A 6913-nucleotide genomic window follows, 5' to 3' on the forward strand; every position below is an offset into this window, starting at 1 on the left:
ATATGCCAGGGGCTGAACTGAGACCTTGTTAAACTCAAGACACACAGTGTGGGCTCCCATCCTCACCGGAGGAGCCGGAGTTAACCCCTGGCACGGCAGTGGGAAGGGAACACCCTGCAGCATTCAGAAATGGCAGCCCCGGGGCACGGGCCACTCAGAGCACCCTGTCATCCTGTCGTGGTCTCACCCCGGGTGTCCTTGGCGGAGGATGGAGCTGGCGTGGGCGGAGGGAGCCACACTATAGTCAAGGTCATCCGGCCCATTGAAGCAGTGCCAGGGGCACATCCCTCTCCTTGGCTGGCAGCACCAGCCTCCTGCGACGACGGAGCAGAGCCATTGAGGAAGGAGGCGGCTGGAACCCAGCCACCCTCGTAAAACGCCACGGGGGAGCTGCAGGCAGCTGGGAACCAGGGAACCTGGCAGGAGGAAAGGGGGTGGCAGCTGCTGTGTGGTCCTGCTCCCCCCCCCCTCCGCCCCCCGCAAAGCCCATCTACGCTCTGGTGAAGCCAGGTGCCCAGCGGCTCCCTGGATCTCCAAGCAGCATCTAAAAGGCAGAAGAAAGCTTTCTGGAGGATGGCTGAATCCCAGCCCTGAGGGACAGCCTGAAGCCATGGCTCCCCATCAGCCTTCCTGGGTTGCCCTGGTGGCAGCGGGCAGAGCCGTGCTCCGACTCTTGGGGCGTGCAGCTGCAGCCACAGGCTGCCCACCCTGCCCGCTCCCCAGACGGTCTCTGCAGCCACCAGCACCATGGGGACCATGGCACGTGGCCACGTGCGGAGATGAGGGCTCTAGACACAGCCCCAGGAGCTCCCACGGCCACGCTGGCCCCCGTCTGTGCCTGGCCCAACAGTCGCTGGCTGGCGTGGAGGAATTCAGCTCTGTACAAACGTCTGGCATGCCTGACTAAATCCTGTTTGGAGACTAAGCCCACCCCGTCATGCTTTCCCCCTTGGGCGAATCGGCAGTGGAGCTGCGGCTGAATGCTCCCAAACATTCCCCAGGGAGGTCTCCAGGAGAGCCCTTTCCCACAGCTTCCAACAGTACCAGCCGTTCATCATTTCCATTCCTTGCCAGTCATGCTTCCGCGGGTTCCCAAGCCGAAACGTGGTCTCCCAGGCCACTCTGTGGAGCCCAACCATGAGGCATCAAAAGAAGGGCAGGCCGAACACATGACCAGCAGCCCGGCCACCAGAATCACCCTCCCTCCCTCAGCGCCTCCGCAAAGCCGAGCATCCACCCTTGGGGCAGAGGAAGCGCTAGCACTGCCTGGGAAGAAGGAAACACCTGGGGGGTGGGTGAGGGTGGGGGGGTGTCCTGAGCCCCTCACGCGTGGGGCTGGGGGGACATCGCCAGGAGCCTGCAGTGCCCCACGCTCCTGCTGCTGCGGCAGGGGGGTGGCGGGGGGGGGGCCTGGAAGAGTTTGACTGACCTAGAGGGGGCCACCAGCTTCTGGTAGCTGTCTGCCCTCGCTGCAAAGCAGCCTGACCACGAGTGGGGCTGCGCTTGGGGGGCTGTGCTGTGGGTGGTGCTGGGGGCTGTGCTAGGGACCCCCCCGGCGCAGCAGCCGAGCACCCACGAACTCATCGGCGGGAGGCGCGGGCCGGTGCTGCCCCCTGCTGGCGGAGCCCGGCGCGGCACCACCGTGTCCCCCCCGCGCCTTGCGGCGGGGACCGGTCGCGGCGGCCCCAGGGTGGGCGGCCGGCTGCTGCGGGCCCCCTCCCGTGACCGGGGAGCACGGGGAGCCCACGGGGAAGGGCTTAGCCGGCCTATAGGCTTAAGTGGCACCGCAGCATGCGGGGGGTGGGGGGGGTGGGGAAGCGGAATGGGGGATGAGAGGGGTGGGGAGCGCAGCAGTGGTGTGCTCTGAAAGCGGGGGGCTGAGGGCTGGTGGGAGGGGATCTGGCCTTTCCAAGCCGGGAAGCATCCCCAGCAGCACCCCCCACCCCGGGCAGGGGGCTAGGGACAGGCGGGCAAGGGCTTCAACGCTGGGCCCCCAGCGGCCCCCGGGCCTGCCATGAGGATGAGGAGTCAGCGGGCTGGAGCAGGGGGATGGGGCCATCACCGGCACTGGGAACTGTGTGGGACCAGGCACCCCAAAGCGTGGGCAGCGACTGGGGTGGGCTTGGCGTGTGTGTGCTGTGCTAACCTGCAGCTGAGCTGCGGAGTAGGGCTGGGGACGAGTGAGAGCTGGGAAAGCTGGGGGGGGGTAAGCAGGGAAGTCTAAGGGCACAAGCTCCAGCTCTTGGATTGATGGGGGCGAAAAGGAGCAGGGCAGCCTTTGCCTGCAGGTAACATACCATGCAGAAGGGCAGGGATGGTGTTTGGAAGCAGATTTCAGGGTCCTGCTGTCACCCAAGGTGGATCACATGAGGACACGACACAGTGACAGTCGCCCTGAGCATGACACCTGTCCTGCGGTGGCTGCGCTTGCAGCTCAGCTGTAGGCCCCAGAGAAAGGGGTCCTGCCTGGTCCCCTGTGAGCCCTGAGTCTCGCAGGGATGGGATGGGACAGGGAAAAGCATGAGGTGCACCTCCTTGGCATGTCTCGCTTAAGACAACTTGCCTGCTTGTCCCCACCGCCCTGGGCTATAAGGCAGCCAGGAGCATCCTTGTCCCTTGCCAAGTGCCATAGGGACAAGGGGGGGGGCTCCTGGCGCTGCCTTGCCAGGGGCTCATGGCCTGAGGCTGGCTTGACATATCCATCCTCAGCTGATCAGGACTCACAGACAGTCTCCGGGGAAACGCAGCCTGCTCTGCTAACACTGCCACCCAGACCCAGTAAAATCTCCTTCCTGGCCAGCCACAAGGGGAAAGTCAGCCCTGACAACAGCAGTGGCTGGCTTCCCATGAAGACACCCCCCCCCGCCTTCTGAGGAGGAGCTGCAGGCATCACCTACTTTTCCACTCTCCTTGCAGGACCTGCCGTCTCTAGTGGATCCAAGCGGGTGGAAAAGGCTCGCCTGGCTTTCGCTAGTGCTGTGTCCTGGGACAGCAGAGCCGGGAAGCTTCGCAGCAGGGCTGAGCTGCTGCACAGTGCCCAGCAGTGCTGCTGCTGGCCCTGCTTTGTAGCCACAGTCACGGAGGTGCTAGGATGCTTGCAAGAAGCCAGGCTTCTCGAGAAGAAAGAGAGATCCACAAAAGCTCGGCTTCCCAGTAAGCCCCGGAGTGGCTTGTTGCCGCCGGCCGCTCAGGTCAGGGCTGCCATGGTCAGGCTGCTCTGCCGCTGCTGCCCACATCCCCTGTCCCGCTGCTCCCAGTGCCACCCAGCTCACCTCCAGGGACACTCCAGCTGCTCTTGGCAGGGAGCAGGAGCTCCTTATATGTCTGTACAGGAGACAGCCCATGCAGCACAAGCAGGCCACCAGCAGCAGGTGGCTGCGCTCCTTCGCCGCATCCTCCATCATCTTTCCTGCACGGGCCTGGGGACCCTGACAGACGAGTTTCACTACCTCCTACCACCTGGCCATGCCAGCTTCCCTCGCTCCTTAGCTTTCCCCATCCATCGCAGCCTCTACAGAGCCTGCTCCCTCCCCAAAGCAGCACCAGGGCATGGGAAGGATAGAAGCAGCAAGCAGTGGCGGGGACCCTCTTTTCTCACCTTTTGCATGAAACCTTTACCGGGGCGACAGAGCAGCGCCCTGACCTTGAGAGGCACCACGGATGCCGGGGGCAAGGGCCGCGCTGCAATCCCTGCACTGCCTGTACCTTCTTCTCTCTGTCCCCTGCACGCCAGGTCAGGCTCCTGCAAACAAGCCTCGGGCTAAGCCTTGGGCCCCGCGGGCAGCTGGGACCTCTGTACCGGGCCAAATCACGCCGAGGGCAGATGGGGGAATGGCGCGTGGGGAGGAAGGAGCTGGATTGGGAATGGTGCAAGGGCAGAGGGCGGGGTCCCGGCTCCCAGCGTTCAGCCTACAAATAGAAAGGGTCATGGGAGAGTGCCCGGCTATAGGGACAAAGGGCTTGCGAGAGGCAGATAGGGCTGCAGAGGAAGCCCCGGCTGGGAGGTGAAGGGTGGCAGAGCCCCAGGAACTCCAGGAATAAGGAGGGCTCCCTGGCAGGGTCCCCCGGGGTGCAGGCACCTCTGGGGCCATACAGGAACATAAGGGACTGGTGGGGCAGGGATGCAGCCAGCACTTAGGGAAGGCTGGGACTGACACAGGAAGGTGACAGGGGCTGGCAGAGGTGGCCGTGCCAGTCCTGGGGTGACATCCCCACGGGCAGGGTAACCAAAAATTGTACCCACTTGGCTGGTGCTGGGGTATGTGTGTGGGGAGACGTTTGCTGCCCCGTGGCACTGTCCTGGTGCCAGCCATATCTCCCAGGACAGGTGCCCTGCCCAGCCCCATGGGGAGTCCCGGATGGGGAGGGGAAGGCAGCAGCACCCAGTACAGGCAGAAGCACAGGGGTGAGCACGCTGGGGTCAAAGCACCCGTCAGACAGCCTGTCACTCCCCCAGCACCCCAACCCCAGCTGCCCTGCACTGCCACGGGACGGGTGCCAGGGTTTCCCTGGACTGCAGCCGCCATCACTGCTGGGGTCCCCGCTCTGCCTCGGCACCCACCCGCTCCCATGGCTGCTAGCACTGGCCCTTAACCCCGTGCCCTGTTTACAGCCTACAGCGGCTGTCCCCAGCCCTCCGTCTGGCATGTCCCAGCCCGTGGGACGCAACGCAGGGAGCTCCTGCCTGGCCCGGGGTGGCCCGTGGCACAGCCACGCTCGCTTACATGTTTTTTTCCGGAGCTGGCAGGCTCCTTCCCGCGGTGCTGCCGGCTGGCAAGGCAGGATCCCGCACCGTTTGGGCAGAGGGCTGCCAGCAATGCAAGCCCGGGGCTCGCCAGGTCCTAGCGCGCTGCCTGCCACGTCAAGGACACAGCACAGACGGGCGCAGGACAGCCCTCAGCCCCAACCCAGGGCCAGCCCCGCTGCTCTCACTCCTGCCTAACCCTGCCTCGCACCCCACTCTGCCCCGGATCCCCCAGCTGCAGTGCTCGCATCTGTGAGAGGGATGCTGCTGGGATCACCCTGCTGCTGCAGCCCCAGCACAGAGATGCTCTGTGTTCTGGCTTTTCCCAATGCTGGTCCTCCTGCCCCTGCAGCCCTCCTGGGGACCCTGTCCCGGAGGGGACCCTGCCCCACGACGGGGGGCATTGCCACGCTGTGAGTTTGCGCAGGCAAGGAGGGCAGGATGCCAGCAGCCAGCCACACCACTGCTGCTCCCCCTTTTCACTTCCCCCTGCAGCGGGGCCAGGCTCCGAACCCTCCTCGCAGCCATGGGACCGGAAAGTCCCGGGTCTTGGTTGGGTTCCCAGACCTCTGTGTCCCCCCGCCTAGGGTGGGGGAGCGAGCTGGTGGGTGATGGCCCCAGGACCTCAGTGCAGCCCCCAGCTGCAGGGTGACCTTGCAGTGGGACTGCGGTGCAGCCAAGTCCTTGGCTCGTCGGGGGGAGGATGGCAGACAGACCCCCTCGCCAGTACCTGGGGGGAACAACTCCTCTCACCCCGCTCTGCCTGCACCCTGCCTGCACCCTGGCCTTACCTCGAGGGCTCAGCTCTCCCAGTGCCAGCTGGTGCTGCCTGCTGCCGCCTCGCTGCCTGCTGCCTCCTCGCTGCCCGGTGCCGAGCGGGGTCGGGGTATCCTGGGGCGGCGGGTCCGGGGTGTGGAGACTCTGCAGCCGGAGTGGGTTTTGGAGCCCTGGCGCTGGCTGGGGACGGCTGAGCACGGCTCCTGCTGGCTCAGCAGGTGAAGGCTGCATGCACGGGCGGATTAGCGGGGAGAGGGAGGGGAAGCGGCTTCTGCCATAGGAACTGCAAGCAGGATTCGTCAGCGGGTTGCAGCGGGGCCGAGCGCCAGCGCGAGGAAGGAGAGAAGGGGAGGCTGCGGGCGAGCAGCCACCCTGGACGGACAACGCAGCCCGGGCGAGGGGGACAGCCCTGGGCACCCAGAGCAGTGCTGTGGGTGCCAGTATCATCCCTGGGATGAGGGCACCTCTTGGTGGCACGTGTCACCCCGTGCTGCTGTGCTGGCCATGGAGGGACGTTTGCTGAGCCCCCACCCCATCACAGCTCTGCGTTGGCCCCACAGGGCCGGCGGGGGGGGACCCTCAACAGCACCCTCTGTCCCCTCTGCCGGGCCCCTCAGCTGCTCAGGAATGAACTGGCGCCTGCCCACCGGCTGCTCTCCTGGTATGCGCGGCCGGAGCCGTGAATGCCGTGCCTCGGCCTCCTCCCCAGCCAGCCGGGGCTGGCCCCCCACCAGGACATCCCCCCTCCCAGTCCCAGCCACCCTCTCTCCTCTTCCCATTAAGGCAGCACAGGCGGCTGAGCTTCAGTGCCAGAGGAAAACAGGTGCCGGAGCCAAGAGCGATGGAGCCGAGTGGAGGGTGGGGAGGCACAGGGGCAGCACAAAAAGCGCGCACCCCTCACATACGCATGGCAGCACCCCTTGCCGGCATTTCCTCCCATCCCTTCCTTGGGAACACAGAGAACATCCCTCTGCAGGTGACACTGGGGTACCCACCTCCACCTCGCTGCCTGTCCCCAGCCCTGGGGACACCGTGGGGAGGGAAGAAGGGGTGGCAGGAGCAGCCCCGTGCCCACGTTTCTTCTCTCCCAGCCCTCGCTGCAGAGCTGGGCTGCAGCCAGCACTTCTATTTTAAGCCCGACAGTGCAGATGAGGAGGCGAGGGGTGTGCGTGGCCAAGCCTCACAGCCTGCTGGGGAGAGGCCCCGCTACCCACGGCCCCGGAAACTTCCCCATCTCCCCCCCCGGGGCTGGCACACGCTCGGGAACAGTCTCGACCAGCTGCTCTTTCCCCTTCCCAGCACAGGCAGGAACCAGGGCAGCTGAAGCCGGCATAGCCCGGTGAAGTTATTGCAAACTATCTGGGATGCAGGAAGCCCTGGGGGTACGGACAC

The 6913-nt window shown here is 65.5% G+C and overlaps 1 protein-coding gene across 5 annotated transcripts in view; it reads right to left on the reverse strand.

Annotated features, from left to right (window-relative positions):
- The window catches only part of SLC29A1 (solute carrier family 29 member 1 (Augustine blood group)), a 35232-nt gene extending 28694 nt beyond the window's left edge, over positions 1 to 6538 (reverse strand). Inside the window, exon 1 of one of the 5 annotated variants that reach the window (XM_063328724.1) lies at positions 6517 to 6538. The gene's annotated coding sequence lies outside the window, so the exon portion shown is untranslated. Of the gene's footprint in view, positions 1 to 3598; positions 3732 to 4724; positions 4783 to 5535; positions 6133 to 6516 lie in introns of those variants that run through there. The other 4 variants (XM_063328726.1, XM_063328718.1, XM_063328721.1 and 1 more) reach the window with 4 other exon arrangements.
- Between the last annotated feature and the right edge of the window lie 375 nt (positions 6539 to 6913).

This window comes from Chroicocephalus ridibundus, chromosome 3 (assembly GCF_963924245.1).
Source record: "Chroicocephalus ridibundus chromosome 3, bChrRid1.1, whole genome shotgun sequence".
Classification (NCBI taxonomy): Eukaryota; Metazoa; Chordata; class Aves; order Charadriiformes; family Laridae; genus Chroicocephalus; species Chroicocephalus ridibundus.